Here is a 17,718-nt window from a genome sequence, read left to right as displayed (position 1 = left end):
TCTCCCTAGGTTTAATAATTGTGGTGTTGGTTTTTTTTGCATAGGTTTCTATGTACCAAACCCATCATAACTACCAATTATTTGAGATTTGTCAGTTTTGTAGAAATGTAAAGTCTTCTATTAGTTTCCTTTACCTTTCTTAGAAATTTCTTTGGGAACCCTCAAACTTATTGCTTCATTAAGATTGGAAGGCTTGTCAGCAAGCTGTTATCCTGAGACTTAACTTGACTATTTTCTAGGAATTGGTATTATTATTATACAATTCCTTTTCTGATATCTGCATCTTTTTTTTTTCTTGGTTTCATCCTTCATTTTAATATAGTATGTCTTCTAGTAGTTTCCTGAAAGACAGTGGACTTCAGATAAATTTTTGAGACATTGCAAGTCTAAAAATATAGTAATTGTACCTTCAAATTATGTGATATTTTGGCTGGGTATGGGATTCCAGTATGAAAATAATTTTTACCCTGAGGTGTAAAGATATTATTCTATTTTCTTTTAGCTTTTAGTGTTGCTGCTAAGAAATTTGATGTTGTTCACATTTTCTACACTTTCTATAGAATATGTTTTCTCTCTCTTTAGAAGCTTTTAAGAGTTTTGTTTTTTTTAAAATACCAGCTATTCTGAAATTTCAATGATATGGCCTTAATGTGGACCTTTTAGCATTTACTGTATTGGCTAACTGTAGGTCCTTTAAGTCTGGAAATAATTGTCCATCAGTATTATAAATTTTCTTGTGTTGGCTTCTGATAATTTCCATACCTCCACCTCTCTGTTCCCATCTCTGTCTCTCAAGACCATTTCTCAATGGGATATTGGATCTTTTGGATTAGTCTTCTAATTTCTGGTGTATTTCTCCACTCATGTCTTTCAACTTTTTTGTTGAATGTGTGTTTTACATTGAACCATTATAAATTATTTATAAATACACACATCCTTTATAGTTATAAAAATTCATTTCATTCAACGAATGTTTATTGAGCACCTATTATATCTCAGTCTTTCTAATTTTTCTTCCTTTATAGCTTTTGTCTTACTTTTATTAGCTCTCTAAATCTATCCATTATAGTTTTTTAAGAATCTCTTTTGTTTCTTGGATTGTCACTATTTAGTCTAAATTCCTTGTGCTTCTGTTTGTTTGATTTAATTTATATATTTCTTGTTATTGACTTTAATAAAATATCTGGATATCCTACACTGATCCATTCATAGTTAGGAGGCACTAACTTGGTATTTGGAAGCTCTGCATATGCAAGTGGAGTTAGTTGGCTAATGACAGTATCTACTGTATTATAGGGCAAAGAGGTAATGACTTGCCTAATTTGTGGGAGCCTCTCATTCTCATTACCTGCATCTCTGCTTTTTAAACTGTAAGATTTATTTAGCATACTCCAATCCCTTGTTTAAGGGGATATGTATATTACCAGTAGCATTCTGATTAAGAAAGGGATTTAAGTATCTCACTGTTCTGACTTTCTTTTAATCTTCTGTAGCTCACTATCACCTCAGCTATGGCTGATATCCCTAGATGTCCACGGGTTAAAATCTCAGTCTTGTACTCAGATATACCAGGTATAGTCCTCTAGCAACACATAATAGGTTTGGAAATCAATAGCCATAATTGCTCATTTGAAAGACTTTCCCAGTATTCCTTTTTAGCCTCATTTTGCCACCATTCAAAACACATAGTATATGGTATCTTCTGAATTTCTGGTGTATTATCAACTTACATCTTTCTGTTGTTTCCAATGATAGATAGTTTTCACATTTCTCTGTTCTGTTAAGACAGTGACCATTTGTCTAATACTTTTGCTAGCTTCCAAAACACTTTTTGGTTGCTCCTCTTATTTTCTTACAGTCATTGTGGGTTTTTAAAAATTTTATTACTGCTATTTTGGTGACATTGTGGAGGGAGCAGAGAATAAACATGTAGATTTAATCTGCCATATGGACCCAGGTGTTCCAAAAATTACTTCAAAAATAATTTCAAGCAACTTCTGTGGGTAGGTGTGCTGAGATGAGGCTCAACGGCATATTCTTCCCCTTAAAAATTAGTCATGAAAAGGAAGTTTCAGCCATGGCTATGTGAAGAAGTCAGAACACCCTTTCTACAAACATCTATGAAACTAGATAAAGTCATCAAAATAATCATTTCAGGGCTTTTTTCTTTTGATTTGTTCAAAATTATGGGGTACATTTGCAATTTTGATACATGAATGGATTGAGTAGTTGTCATGTCAGGACTTTCATGGTATCCATCACCCAAACAACATACACTGTACCCACTAACTAAGCATTTGTTCTTGAAAAGATACCCCAGCTTTGTGCAACAACAGTAAAAGTATGAGGCCTTCACATATGGAGAAAACTCCACCTCTCTCCTCATGGCAGTTGGTGAGAATTGCAGTTTTATCAGCACAGGGACAGCAAGAAAATCCACCAACTTTGCTTCCACAGAGATAGGCTCAATATGGAGGGAGATATGCAAACAAAGTACTGATTAATGTAATCAACTAGTAAGCCCAGAAATACATTCTCACATTAATGGTTCATTGATTGTTAACAGAGGTACCAAGACAACTAAATGTTCGGGGGGCTTTTCAACAAATGATGCTGGAAAAATTAGGTAGCTACAACATGCAAAGAAATGAAATTGGAACCTATCTCACAGTATACACAAAAATTTACTGAAATGTATCAAAGGCTTACATATAAAAGATAAAACTATAAAACTTCTTGAAAAAAACATAAGAGAAGACCTCTGCAACCTTGGATTATGTAGAAGTTTCTTAGATAGTACACCAAAAGAACAATTCATAAAAGATTGATGAATTATACTGCATCAAAATTTAAAGCATTTGCGCTTCAAAAAATACCATTAAGAAAGTAAACAGAAAAGTCACAGACTGGAAACAACATTTACAAATCATATATCCAATAAAGAATTTGTGCTTGGCTAAATGATAATACAATCAAATTAAAAATGGGCAAAATTTTTAAATGGACATTCAGCAAAGAAGGCAAATAGCTAATGCATACACAAAAAGGTGCTTACAATTTTTATTCATTAAATTTCAATGAGATATCACTATATATAGGTAAGACTGGCCATAATAATAATAATAAATGTGACTATACTGTTTGCTGAAATGCGGTAAATTGAAGCCCTCATTCATTTTTGGTGTGGATGTAAAATGTACAGTCACTTTTGAAAACAGTCGGTCAGCTTCTTAAAAAGTTAAATATAAACTTAAAGCATAATCCAGCAATTAAATTCCTAGATATCTACTTGGGAGAAATCAAGACATGTGTCCACACAAACACTTCTTCATAAATGTTCATAACAGCATCATTCATAATTGCCAGAAATTGAAAAAATACAAACATCCACAAGCAGTGAGTAAACAGAATGTTGTGTATCTATACAATGGAATGCTATTCAACGATAAAAGTAACAAACTACTGATACATGCAACATAGATGGCACTGCATCTCCAAATTATGGTAAATAAAAAAAGAAAAATCAGACACAAATGGATACATAATATGTGACTCCTTTTATATGAAATTTCTAGAAAAGGAGAACCCTCTACGCATAGAAAGCAGATGTGTGGTTGCCTGGGGCTGAGAGTGGGAGCAGGGATTTTTTGAAAATGGACACAATGGGACTCTTGAAGTGATGGCTGTATTATAAATCTACAGTAAAGTGATGACTGCACAACTATATAAGCATACTAAAAAATCCAACTCTTCACTTACAATTAATTTTATGACATATAATTTATACCTCCATAAAAGTGTAAAAAAAACCCTCAAACCTATCATGAAAACTGCATTCCAAAAGTCTTGGAATAGTTATAATTCTCGAGTAGTGTTTTTAAGACTGGAAATAGTCAAGTAGACAAATTGTATTTTGACTCTATTTTGGAGAGAAGTCCTTGTAGATTCAGGAAGTTAGTAATCTTAAGATTGTTTCTAGCTCTATATGCCCTGATATAATGTCTTGGCAGTTGAGGCTTTTGCAGTCAAAGTAATTCATAGAAAACAACCAGATAAAAGAAAAATATTAATATAGATACAAGTAAATTTTTCATTTAAATATACCTAATTATAAAGTTAATTACAAAAATTAATTGCATTAAAGAGCTCAAGTACCCTACACCTTTTTTACTTATTAAGAAATCAATATCCTTTTCTGGTCCTAATGGAGCTGGAGGCAAGTTCTTAATTTTCATTATTGTTGTTCTGTGATTAATTATATACCACAATGTCTGGAATAATATTGGACGAATTAGAATGAATAATTGTATAGGCATATAATGATGGGAATTTGAGCTTGAATGATAGATATGTGTAATGAAAGTGCATTTATTCATCTACTCATTCAACAACTATATAGTACTATTTATCAGCTATTGTGATAAAACAGGGAATTACAACAGTGAATAAGACACAATTTTTCCTTAAGAAATTTATCTTCATCTAGTTGAGGGGACAGAGAAGTACAATAGTAGTTGTCATTAGTGTGGAAAATATTCTGATGGAGATAAATACTGGCATGTAATTGTTATAGGGACCCTGAGGAGAGGCACCTGATCTAGGTTGGATCAGGAAATGTTTCTTTCAGGATGTGTTTCCTAAGCAAGTGTATTAGTCTGTTTTCACACTGCTATAAATAAATACCTAAGACTGGGTAATTTATAAAGGAAAGAGGTTTAATTAACTTACAGTTCCACATGGCTTGGGAGACCTCAGGAAACTTACAATCATGGTGGAAGGTGAAGGAGAAGCAAGTACTTTCTTCACAAGGAGGCATGAGAAAGAAGAGCAAGTGAAGGAAGAACTGTCAAACACTTATAAAACCATCAGATCTTGTGAAAACTCACTCACTACGATGAGAACAGCATGGAGGAAACCGCCCTCATGATCCAGTCACCTCCCTCCCTCAACACGTGGGGATTACAATTTGAGATGAGATTTGGGTGGCAACACAGAGCCAAACCATATCAGCAGGATTTTAGAAAACTTGTCAGTTATCCAAGTAAAGTGGGAGAGGAATAAAAGAAGAATATTCCATATAGACAGAATAGCACATTTAAGTCTTAGTTGAGAGAATGATGTGTTTGAGGAACTGAAAGTATAATTGATTGAGCATAGAGGTTGGAACTTGACGGGATAAATAAGGCTTAACCTAGAGTTAAGGACTAGATCCTGAAGGGCATTATACATGCCGCTGAGGAGTTTGGAACTATCATAAGGGCAATCATGGCCCGTGAAGATTTTTTTTTAAAAAGAATGCCAATATTAGAAATAAAATGGAGGATATGAGAAATGTGACAGAGGTACAACTTCATTGGCTTCATGTAATAGAAACCCAGTAACAGTGGCTTACTGACTTTATGAAATGAGGTGTTTTGTTTTGTTTGTTTGTTCAGATAGTAAGGAATATGGACACAGATAATCATGACATAGTAGCACCGTGTTACTGCCAGCAACCATGACTTCTCCCTTCTGGCTTCACTATTTTTTGCATGGAGCTTTTCTCCTTGTACTCACAAAAGGGCTGTTACAATTCAGACATTGCATCTACATTCTAGGCATGAAGGGAAAGGTTGTGGATCAAGAGCTGATGAAACAAGACAGTTAAGTTAATCAATTTTAAGGAGTTTTTCCCAGGAAACTTTTGGGGTAAAATCCACTTTCATCTCGTTGTCCAGAACTATGTCCTATGCTAGCAGCAAGGGAAACTAAGAGATTAAACATTTTTAATTAGGTAAATCAAGGCTATGGAAGCAAGAATAGATATTGAGTAGGCAACCTGTAGTGCTTGACTTTTTAAGGGTACCCTGGACATTATCAGCAACAATGGGGTTACAGAGAAGCAAATCAATTCGAGGTATTAACACAAGTGGAAGTGACAAGATCTATTGATTCTTTGGAAATTAAGGGTAAAGAAGAGGAAGAAATCAGGATGATTCCCAGGTTCCTGCCTTAAACAATTGGATGCGGTGTCATTTACTGAAACAAAGAATGCAAATTGTAAGGAGAAGTAGATGAATTGAATTTTGGATACATGGAGTTGGTGTCTGTTGGCTCAAAAAAATTCCAGCCACAGGTACAGATTAGAAAGTCATCTACATATCAGTCGTAATTAAAGTCATTGGAGTGAATGAGAGCTCAAAAAATAGAAACTGAGAAGAAAAAAACAGTCAAGGTATTTTAAAGACAGAATTAATAGGATTTGGTAAAGTGTCAACTCTGAAGAGGAAGCATGTTCAGATTTTATAACTGGAAGATTCTTCGATGTTTTGGCAGTGCAAAAAGGAAATTGATACTTAATAGCACTTTTTTCTCTTTTTGACAAGGCATTTTTATTCTTTGTAGTCAGCTCTAACACATGATCAATTTTAAATTGCTTTATGCTCTCTAAGACAAATAGCTGATTAAATTGAATATGTGTAATAGAAACTGTTAAACCTGAGTTGTGACTTGACATTTTTGAGGCATGGAGCCAGCTTTCAATGCCATCACAAATTTTGCTCCTGGGATGAGTATTTACTTATTCTGTATCTTAGCTCACCATTTTGCAAATGTGGAGACTGTGACCCATGCTAACCTTGTGGGGACAGGTCAAATAAAGGTTTACAGTACATGGGCTCCTGAGAAATAGGAAAATAAAGATTGAGTTACTAAAGAACACGCTTTTCTCTCTCATTGCTATACACAGAGGTCAGAGATGAGTGTTCTTCAGGGTCATTGCCACTTCCTGTTCTTCCTTTACCCCTTGCTTCTGAGAAGCCTCAATCAGTAGGGTTTCCACACACTGAACAGTGAGTGGTTGACCTATTGTATTTGTTTGATACTCAACACAGAGAAGTTAAGAAAGGCTATCAGGCATTTGCTGAACTGATAAAACAGAATACAATCCATTCCTGGGAAAATGTTTTCTGCTTTATGGAGATAAATATTTATTTCAACTCTACTGAAAAGCATGTGCCTAATAAATAATCTGTTTCTTTTTTAATGGTCTGTTTATGTTTTAGATAATTCACATCACAGATTTGGGTCGCTTACATCATATAAAATTCTCAAAATGTATTTTCATAAATTACTTTCGAGAAGATCTAAACTTAATCATCAAGAAAATAGCCTTCATTTTCTATGTTCCTATAAATGACTAAAATTTCTACTTCATAACATTCATAGATATTGAAGTCTTTTATACACATAATTACTTTTTATGTGAAAGGATTCAAAAGCTTATAAGGAAGGGCATGTCACAATTTATACAACATTGAGGAACACTTTTGTTTAAAAACAATAATTTTGTTGCAAACATTTTTAAAAACATGTTAATTCCAGAGGCATCATTCCAGAATACATCACAGAAAATGGAAGCAAGAATCTAGGGACAGGACCCAGTAAGAATGATGTGAATGATTTCAGATGCCATAAGGATATATAACTAGGTTTATGTTTTAGTATTGTACCGCCGAGCTCAACTCAAAATTGGTTTTGTGTTCCGTTCTTCTAACCAATCCCAGCCCCACAGCATCTCTGCTAAGTGACTCTTTATCTCTTACATGCTTCCTAAATGAATATCATCATCACTTATCTTTTAAAATACAAACGTCTTTATATGACCTGTTTGCAATCTGATTATTGCAATCTGAAGAATTTCCCTGGCAAATAATGACATTTACAAGTTGCATTCCTAAAATACAGTAGTCTCCTCTTATCTGCAGTTTCACTTTCAATGGTTTCAGTTCAACAGTAGTCTGAAAATATTAAATGGAAAATTCCAGAAATAAGCAATTCATAGGTTTTTAAATTGGGTGCCATCTGAGTAGCATGATGAAATCTCATATCATCCTGCTGTATTCTGCCTGGGACATGAATCCCTCCTTTGTCCAGCCTATCCACTCTGACTAGCTACCTGGTCGTTAGTCACTTAGTAGTCATCTTGGAGATGAGAGATACTGTTGTAATATTGCAGAGCTTGTGTCCAAGTAACGCTTATTGTACTAAATCATGGCTCCAAAGTACAAGAATAGTGATGCTGACATGTTGTTTTAATTGTTCCATTTTATTATTCGTTGCTGTTAAGCTCTTACTGTGCCTAATTTATAAATTAAATTTTATCATAGCTATGTATGTATAGAAAAAAACATAGTATATATAGGGTTCAATACTATCCACGGTTTCAAGTATCCAATTGGAATGTATCCCCCGTGGATAAAGAAGGGACTACTGTAAATTATTTGAAGTCAATAGACTAAATCAAGAACTGAAGGAAAGAATGAAGATTATTTTGTAAGTTTAACTGTGTGCAAGCTATCATATTAGAGATCTTTAGAAATAAGCCCCCCCCCCTTTTTTTAATTGCCTACAATCCTGAGAGGCACTGTTACCATCTGGAGACACAAATGGAGAATGGACTTTAGAAGAGTTTAGTAACTGACTTCATGTTTCAGAGGAAAGTAGTGAAGTGAGGATTTAAACCCTGATTGTTCACTGCACAGCACATGCTAAGAACTATTGCTCACTAACTCAAATGCAATCCTTCACACTGCGTATGTTAGGAAATGTGGAACCCAGGTGCCAGACACCTTCGGGTACTCAAGTGTTCCTGCTTTGAGGAGTAATAATGCTCTTTCATCCTTAAATGAAACAGCCTTGAGCTTCTGCCTTGCAAACTTTGCTAGCATATTGCCCTTACTAAGATTGCTGAGAATTCCTGAAGACTTATTTCCTATTCACTGCTGCTCATCTCTTTTTAGCATCTTGACCCTCTCTTCCTGCAGCTCATTTCACCTCTCCACCCTGCTCTCACTCACAGATAGAACACTGTCCCCCCTTTTACGGTTTCCCTGAAGCATCCCAATATAAAGCAGTTTTATGCAGCATTTTTCCACTGAAGTGTTGAGGATAACAGAGTTATTATTGTAGAGCACATCAAATCAAACCACTTAAAATTGAGTAGGAGGCATTCCTGCTCATCAGAATTCTCTAGCCAGTATCACACTAGGAATTTCCTCTTTGCCGTCTTCGCTCAGGACTTTCCTTCTCCACGTTTTTCTCTAGAATTTTATGCCTTCCCCTCTCTTCTTGGTTCCCAGATTCCCTTCCTCTCTGGCTCTCTTTGGCTGCCAAAGGAATTCTAAAATCTTTTTGTTGTTTTATTTTCACTTTGCAGAGATTTTAGCTCTCTTGCTTGTTTGCCTTCAACTAAATTTGTTAATAAGTTCTAAAATAAAATACTTTTTCCTTAAGACAAATATTGCCACCAGCAACAAGTCTTTCAGTTAGAATGTAATAATTCTTATTTTTCTCTTCCCTGAAGATAGAATGGCACAGAAACAACATCACCAACTAGCCTTGGGAGAGGGCGGGCTTGCTTGACTGTTAATAATTTATTCCACAGATATTATTTTTATCTGAGGATCTCATTCTTCTGTGAGTCAATGGAGACATGGGGAACTTTAAGAGGACATAATGAATTTGTATAACTAACAAATGCCACAACTGGAAATTGAATTCAGATCTTAGAAATTAAGGCCAGTAATGATAGCTATGGTAGCTTTAAAAATTCAATGAGATAATGCCTTGGGTAATGGCAGGAGTTGTCATTTTAAGTCCTAAAATACTTAACTGGCTGAAAGGACTTGTAATAACTCTTCCCCAGCAACACTGTCTTGGTGGCATTAATGTGATCTTTGTGAGAGGTCAGTATATGCAAAGACTTGGTGCTGCTACCATTTTTCATAATTTGGCTACTGCCTGACCTCCTATAAAAAATGCATGTGTTTTGCAAACTCAAGCTAAAATTACAGAATGTTGCTAAAACCCTATTGGCTAAAATGCTTTACAATCACCATGACAAATGAATTTTGCTTAAGAATGAGAAACTTTGATATTTTTAATAATCTTGTAGATGGTAATATTTACAGAAATTTTGCCATACTGGTGTATTTTCTATCACCAGGTACTCAGGGGCTAATAAAGTTACCCCAGAAAGGTCATTCATTTTACTATCTTGGCTATCTCTTTTGACATTTGGTATGCCATAATAAAACTTTTAGCATTCACATTTTTTTAAATATGAAAAAAGTGAGACAGAGTGTTTAAGTGATTTGCCTCATATCGCACAGCAATTGAGGTGCAGAGCTAGGATTCAAGCCCCAAAGCCTGAATCTAAGCTGAGTCTGAGCATCTCTCTCTACCCTCTGTTACTAGATTCAGAATCTTTACCTTTATCGCTTGCCACATTCCTTCAACGTGTTAAAAACTGTGTATGTTATACATTTAAGAAACTGAAAATTAAATAATGTCATCACCCTTCAAAATGAATCACAGTCTCTATTAATACGGTATGAGTTTTTCATTGTTTTTATTTTCTTTCCTCATGCTGTGGTTAAGTTTCACAATCTTTTATCTACTGCATATTCATTGATTCATTCATGCGTTAATGAGCATTCTGTGAACAGTGATTCAGCCCCATCTGTGTGCCAGGCGCTCTTGCTTGTGATCAAGTCTCAGACTTACACTTTGGTCCCCCAAGCAGGATATTTTTGTTGCTGTTTAAACATTGATAACATTTTCAATAGATAAATTATCTCCATCTTCTTCATAAAAACCTTCACTTTAAAAATACAGTAACTGACGCTCAGGAAGGTTAAAAGATTTGCCCTCAGCCAGGTTGTTGGGAATCACAGGGACTTGAATTTAGATTTTCTAATTTGCTATATTGGTGGTTTTATCACTAAAAAAGGAAGCAAGTTGTAATCCAAATATCACATGAAACAGTAATCTAGGAAAAGCAATAAGTGGGTACATTATTTATAATTCATGCTTTTATTTATTCGATTTTGAAAATTGATTACATTCTTAAATTTTATTTTATTACACAACTTTCATGTCCATTTTTTTTTTAAATCTCGCACCTCTAACTTGGAAACTAGTTTTAGTCAATAGTTCTATAAGACATCCCTGTTTCACTTAAATACTTAGCTTTAGAAAGAGGATAGAAGTAAGGACTAATTCATTTAAAAAAATCAGTCACTTTTCTCTTTTGCTCTAGTTCATCCTTAGCTGGAGTGTTAATAGTTTAGCCTTCTTGTTGGTGGTAAGACTTTGCAGAATTTTTTAGATGTATGAAAAATCAATTGGCTTAATTAAATAGGGAGCAGTGTAGGAGTTATGGACAGATCACAGCTACTTAACTTACACAGGCAATGAGCATATGAACTTGGCCTCCTCAGGCCCGTTCATGTCAGTAATTTTAGGACAGAATCACTGACATATCTTTCCACAGTGGCAGAGTTCCTTTGCATCAGTAACCAAGATGTGGATTGATTTATCTGCCTTTTTATCTCCAAAAATATACATTTTTTCCACATGAGTTGTACTTAGAATGATATATTCATTCAATTTTGTGTTGTCTTAAAAGATAACAGCTTTACTAAAGTAGAATAAATTACCAAGCCATAAAATATAGAACTTTTTTCCCAAGAAAAAATATCCATCCAGATATTTAATCAGACTATAAGTGTGTATATGCTGTTTCTCATAGTCTTTATCTGGTGATTTATAAGATTCTCTTGAAATAGAAAATCTCTTTACTGACCCACTTCTGAAGAAACCATATCACTTTAAGGCTGCCATAAGTTGATTTCAATAGCTAGCTGTGGGTTTAAAATTAAACCAAAATTTTGTAGGCCAAATGAACCTTATTTATTTTTTTCCTTGACATTCAGGAACCTACTAAAGTGAAAAGTCAGTTATTTTCTGTTTGGTTACTGTGGATATTCTTAAAAGTTATAAATTACAAGAGCTTTTCAATTAAGTGCTTTATCTTTGATAATCTCATACAAAATAAAGTAGGTGAAACTTATGAAGTACTAGGGAACATTCATTTTGCAAGTACTTTACATGTATGAACTAAATTCTCACATAAAGCCAAGTAGGGACTATTATTACCAGGAAAGAGTTGCTTTGAAGTTAAGTGACTTGTCCAAGGTTTCATGGCTAATGATGGTGTCCTGGAACATGAGAACAGGCAATCAACTTCAGTCTGAACTTCAGCCTCAAAGCTATGTTAACTCTCCTCCTAATAGCTTGTTCAGCCATAGCAATACTGTATTTCCCCCCAAAATAGGGAAAATTGAATTTTTAGATAATTGAATTCCCTCATCATTAATGGAGACAGACAGTAGTGATAGAAGTTATAGTATGATTTATAGTATGATTCATTTGCAGGTGAAATCCAGGTAAGATGACTTAATGTTCCTCTTTCAGAACCAATAATGTAGCCTATAATAAGTGTTAAAAGAAAATACCAGCCGGGCGCGGTGGCTCACGCCTGTAATCCCAGCACTTTGGGAGGCCAAGGCAAGTGGATCACGAGGTCAGGAGATTGAGACAATCCTGGCTAACACGGTGAAACCTCGTCTCTACTAAAAACACAAAAAATTAGCCGGGTGTGGTGGCGGGCGCCTATAGTCCCAGCTACTTAGGAGGCTGAGGCAGGAGAATGGCGTGAACCCTGGAGGTGAAGCTTGCAGTGAGCCCAGATTGTGCCACTGCACTCCAGCCTAGGCGATGGAGCGAGACTCCGTCTCAAAAAAAAAAAAAAAAAAAAAAAAAAAAAAGAAAAGAAAATACCTATGCTTCATCAGGAATTTAGGTGAACCTACTGTATGTTATGAATGTACCTAATCCCTAGTGGTAATACAGTGAATAAGACTTAATGTTTAAGTTTGAGAATTTCTCTCTGTTAAAAACCAATGTAAAGGCAGCTAGAGAGAAAGATCAAGTCATGTACAGAGGGAACCCCGTTAGGATAGCAGCAGACCTCTCAGTAGAAGCCTTACAAGTCAGAAGAGATTGGGGGACTATTTTTAGCATGCTTAAATAAAAGAAATTCCAACCAAGAATGTCATATTCTGGAAAACTAAGCTTCATAAGGGAAGGAGAAATAAAATCCCTCTCAGACAAACAAATGCTGAGGGAATACATTTCAACAAGACCAGCCTTATAAGAGGTCCTTAAGGGAGTGCTAAACATGGAACCAAAAGAACGGTACCTGCTACCACAAAAACACACTTAAACCCATAGCCCACAAGCACTATAAAGCAATCACATAATCAAGTCTGCATAACAACCAGCTGACAACATGGCAGGATTGAGATCTCACATATCAATATTAATCCTGAATGTAAATGGGCTAAATGCCCCATTTAAAAGATATAGAGTGGCAAGCTGGATAAAAAGAGAAGCCCCAACCCTCTGCTGTCTTCAAGAGACCCATCTTACATGTAGCAACACCCACAGGCTCCAAGTCGGGGGATGGATTAAGATCTACCATAAAAACAGAAAACAGAAAAGAGTAGGAATCACTATTCTTATAACAGATAAAACAGATTTTAAACCAATGAAAATTAAGAAGGACAAAAAAAGGATATTACATAATAATAAAAGATAAAATCCAAAAAGAAAACTTAACCGTCCTAAATATGTACATCCAACATTGGAGCACCCAGATTCATAATACAAGTTCTTCACCTATAAAAAGGCTTAGACAACCACACAATAACAGTGGGAGGCGTCAATGTCCCACTGACAATGTTAGATTATCAAGTCATAAAACTGACAAATTCTGGATTTAAACTTGACACTTGACCAACTGGAATGAATAGACATCTACAGAACACTCTGTAAAAAAGAATAAAATTATGTCCTGTGCGGCAACATGGATGGAGCTGTGGGTTATAATTCTAAGCGAGTTAATGCAGGAACAGAAAACCAAATCCACATGTTGTCATTTATAAGTGGGAGCTAAACATTGATCAGCCACAGACATAAACATGGGAACAATAGACACTGCAGACTGCTAGAGGGGGGAAGGAGGAAGCGGGGCATGGATTGAAAAATTACCTATTGGGTACTAGGCTTAATACCTGAATGCAATATATCCAGGTAACAAACCTGCACATGTACTTTCTGTATCTAAAATAAAAGCTGGAAAAAGATAATTAAAAAAACCCCCAACTTTTCAAATACTCTTATGCTATTCTTCTGCTTTAGTAAATAAGTATGTTAAATAATAATTTTTTTCTTTGATGATTGAGTACCCAAGGATTGGGGGTTATCATGTAGACTGATGGTTCTTATTCTACAGTAGCACACATATATATAGAGAGAGAAAGATTAAATTTTTTCAAACTCTAGAATTTATCTTGAAAATCAGATTTGTCTAACAACTTTGAGATAAGCCTGTTTTTCTTATAATTCTCTCAGGTTTTTTTTTTTAATAAGAGAGGGCATTTCAGACTTTCCATTTATTTGCTTTATTACTGAGAGCTATGTTTTTACTAATTGGTTTTTACTATAATTACCTGCATTTACATATTAAATATAGGTTAGTTCTAAAAGGAGACAAACATGAATAGATTACTATTATGAGCCTGAAAGTGAAAAGTCTAAATTGTATTTTCATCTTTAGTCTTTGTGCCTTTCTACTTCCTGACCCAAATAATACAATCAAAGCTTCCTTGTCAGTGCACCAAATGCAATAAAAACCCTCCTAACTTGGTCTGGAAGGCTAATGGCTAGATTGACACAGCATATGTTGTAACATACTATTGGTTACTGAGTACACATAGAGGCTTGAGACAGCTGGCCATGGCCACACTTTTGGCTTGGAGTCGCGCCCTGAACTTCCACAGTTGAAATGAGTCCATGATTTTCTGGCTGCTTGATCCATTACCCATGTGGCAAGAGAGTTAAAGTGGTAAACCAGTTTCACCAAAGCTCAGATGTACTCAAATTGTTTACCTTCTACAGATACAAATACGCTTTTATTTGAGGGTGGCTGCTCCTTTATGATAATGATGTATTATTTCTTTTGAGATGGTACCCTTTAACATCTGTTGGTTTATATTCCAAAAAATACATTTTTGAATAGAGTTCAAGGTAGAAGTGCTGAATTACTTAAGAGAGTTGTCAGCATTTAGGGATTTTGCAAGGGTATGTTTTTCCTAAGGCCTCATCACATTCTTAGCTGAGTTCTTGAAAATTCATGCTGGTTACTTCACATTAAATCTAAAGGTGAGATAGAAAATTCTGTTGTTCAATGTATATTAGGACCACCGACTAGCCTATGAGACCGTAGGAAGATAGTTTATGGGTCATGATCATGTTTAGATAAAATTTGATTCCTAAATAGGCAACACCATGCTGGAATCTATTTTTTGTTTGTTTGTGTGCAAGCAGATACACAAAGTAAACATCACATAAAAATCAAGGAAGACTAAAATAAAGATTATAATCATTTGGAATTCCAGGGCTTATTTTTTTCACATTTGGAAGAATTCTGATGGCTCCAGCTTCAACTCAGAGATTAAATGTGTGGAGTGCAACACTTGAACTTTCTATAGTTTCTTTAAGAGGCACTGCTAAAAGGATGGGTTAGCTACTATAAAATATGGGTAAAGCGTCTGTTGAAATAAGATGCAGCCAATATTTATCTGGATGATAAATTCATGTCAAGAATTTCAATTTACTGTACATTTGTGGACTTATGATACCTACCATTAATCATAGTCTTACTGCAAGAGTCCATTATAATCTGTATAGAGCCACCAATGAAGCAAAAGCAAGGATAAAATAAAAAGAGGTTGCTAGGATGAAGGTTGCAGATTCTAAACAAAGATGAGTGACACACGTTGAGTAGGATAAATCTACAAATAGCCTAGAGCCAGACATCAGACATTATTTGAAATGACAAACTTCACATTAACTAAAAGAGAAAAAAAAAGATCACAAATGGAGACAGACAGTGGTGCTAAAAGTTATACAACTGCATGATTCATTTCCAGAAGAAATCAATGTTGAGATGACTTTTTTCCTCCTTCAGAACCAATAATGAGCCTCCTATAATTAGGTAAACTTTCTCTGTCCTATCAAAACAAACTGTTAAGCCACAGCGAGGCCACTGACACATCTACCCCTCAACCAAAGCTATAGTATTTTAATCTAAGTACAATGCAAAGATGCATGAGTCAATCTACCGTAAATTTTCAGCAAATAGTATGTGTCATTGGAAATAACTTCTGCTTTTCCAAAGACCGTAGATTTATTCTGTAGGAGTTTTAGAAACAAGCAACAATAATTTTAGCTAAAGCAATTCCCCGCGTTCACTAAACCATAACTGTCTGAAACTAGTTATTTCTAGAATTACACAGAACCAAAATAGCAAACATGTAAACAGAGAGCTATGGGTTAGAATTCATCAAATGAGGGAGAAAAAAAGTTTTGAATTTTAAGGTATAAAATATCACATCTGCTTACTATTTATAGAAGCCTAATTTTAATGCACAATTCGAACACTAATTAAAAACATTCTCTATAAGTAGAAAATCAACTTGTTATGTGTGCAGAAAGAATAATACAATCAACCTTCCCTAGATATCAGTTTTCTCTCCATATAAGCAGTCAAAAAGTAATTGACCTTTGGACTTACTAAAATTCAGCAATCAACACTAGAAAAATGAAGCTACGCCTATTCATGTCATCAAGTAAAGTTATACCATATCTAATCCCATTGTTTCAGCTTTCTCTATTGTCAGTATGAGCTGCTGTGCTGTGGTCTGAACCAGTTGGGGAGAAAGCCACATTCAGCCAATTGGTCATGCCACATTTTTCTATTTTACCCATTCCGCACCTATATGCAGAGTCTTGGTTTGCCACTGAACTGATAAAATAGAACATGAGACATATAAGTGACGTTTGTCTGAGCCAGGACACTGGAATGAAGAGATGGACCCTCTTTGTTCCCACCTTATTTTGTTACATTGTATTAATGCCAGAGGTAAATCCCAGGAGGAGATAATTCTTTATGTTACTTATTTCTCATCCCTTCTGAAATTTCTGAGGAAATACTTGTATCATCAAGAATTTGGGAGTAATTAGTGGATTAATAGGTAATACATATTCCAAGGGAAGGAAAAAATTGTGGAAATTTATTAATAAGACCATGGGAGTCTAAAATTAGAACTGGAAAGAAAGAGATAGTCTAATTCATTCCCTTTATTTTATAGATGACAGAAACGATAGAGCCCAGAGAAATATACCAACTCGCCTTAAGACACACTTTGCTAAGAACTGCACTTGCATCTCAACTCTCAGTTGTGGTTTCTTTTTTTTCTTTTGGAGACAGTCTCACTCTGTCACCCATGCTGGTGCAATCTCAGCTCACTGCAACCTCTGCCTCCTGGGTTCAAGTGATTCTCCTGCCTCATTTCCCCAAGTAGCTAGGATTACAGACGTGAGCCACCACGCCTGGCTAATTTTCGTATTTTTAGTACAGATGAGGTTTCATCATGTTGGCCAGGCTGGTTTCGAACTCCTGGCCTGAAACGATCCACCCCCACCCCCCGCCCCGGCCTCCCAAAGTGCTGGGATTACAGGCATGAGCCACTATGCCCGCCCAGTTATGTTTTTTTCAATTACAGCATCACTTTACTACTCTTTCATATATTTTCATTTTGTTTGTTAAAAACGAGCAAAAATAAAAACAGAGCCACAATTCTTATTGAATACACCTTGCAAAACTACACTTGTGTCTTGAGTCTTTTGGGCCAGGGCTAGCTCATCTTTGGTCCATTCCACATGGTCTTACTCATTTTCAAGTACATAGTGTTACCCGCCCACTTTTCA

The 17,718-nt window shown here is 35.4% G+C and overlaps 1 protein-coding gene across 1 annotated transcript in view; it reads right to left on the bottom strand.

Moving 5' to 3' along the window:
* The window catches only part of COLEC10 (collectin subfamily member 10), a 119,339-nt gene that overhangs the window by 52,374 nt on the left and 49,247 nt on the right, over positions 1-17,718 (bottom strand). The window lies entirely within an intron of this gene.

This window comes from Pan troglodytes, chromosome 7 (assembly GCF_028858775.2).
Source record: "Pan troglodytes isolate AG18354 chromosome 7, NHGRI_mPanTro3-v2.0_pri, whole genome shotgun sequence".
NCBI classification, from domain to species: Eukaryota; Metazoa; Chordata; class Mammalia; order Primates; family Hominidae; genus Pan; species Pan troglodytes.
The sequence above is the reverse complement of the archived record's forward strand: the minus strand, read 5'-3'. Positions and strand labels throughout refer to the sequence as shown.